At 38.8% G+C, this 802-nt stretch overlaps 1 pseudogene; it reads right to left on the bottom strand.

Moving 5' to 3' along the window:
* Positions 1 to 701: 701 nt before the first annotated feature.
* Positions 702 to 802, bottom strand: LOC118662292 (annotated as a pseudogene).

Here is an 802-nt window from a genome sequence, read left to right as displayed (position 1 = left end):
TTTATATTTAAGAAAAGAGATTGAAATGTATCCTTTGATACCAAAACATAACTCTTTGTTAAAGCAAGTAAATATAAGTAACATTAGCCAATGAAGCATAATTTTTCGAGATAAAATGTCTTTTAGAAATAAAGACTTAAAATGTATTTCTTAATAATTACTTTTAAGTAAAAGATCTTTTAACTCATGTTACACATCTCAGCTGGTGGTTAAAAACCTCTCTAGCAGTATATTCTCAACTGTCCTCAGGATTAGAGAGTAAAAGAGTATTAACTGCTCTTGCCGGTTTGGCTCAGTGGATAGAGTGTCGGCCTGTGGACTGAAGGGTCCCAGGTTCAATCAGGTCAAGGGCACATGCCTGGGTTACAGGCTCCATCCCAGTAGAGGGTGTGCAGGAGGCAGCCGATCAATGATTCTCTCTCCCTCTCTGAAGTAAAAAAGAACATTTTTTTTAAGAGCATTAACTTCTCTCTCACAGCCATAGATTATTAATCAATGTCCACATTAATTAGAGAAAAATGGTTTACATTTGCAAACAACTTGCATCTAGAAGTTCTATATCCTTCCCTGTACACAGTAGAAAAGAGAAACCTCTACACCTTCCCCTCCATCTCCCACCAGGTCATGGTCCCTCAGAGACCACTCTCTCGGGCACCAGGGCTGTTGTGTTCTTTTCTTTACTCTTTCTTTTTCTTTTCTTTTTTAATCTGGGCCACTTCATGAATTTGCCTGTCATCCAGGGGCCATGCTAATCTTCTCGGTATCTTTCCAATTTTAGAATATGTGCTCCTGAACCCAGCAC

The sequence above is a fragment of the Myotis myotis genome, unplaced genomic scaffold (assembly GCF_014108235.1).
Source record: "Myotis myotis isolate mMyoMyo1 unplaced genomic scaffold, mMyoMyo1.p scaffold_m19_p_8, whole genome shotgun sequence".
Lineage (NCBI taxonomy): Eukaryota > Metazoa > Chordata > Mammalia > Chiroptera > Vespertilionidae > Myotis > Myotis myotis.
This window is presented reverse-complemented; position numbering and strand designations above follow the sequence as displayed.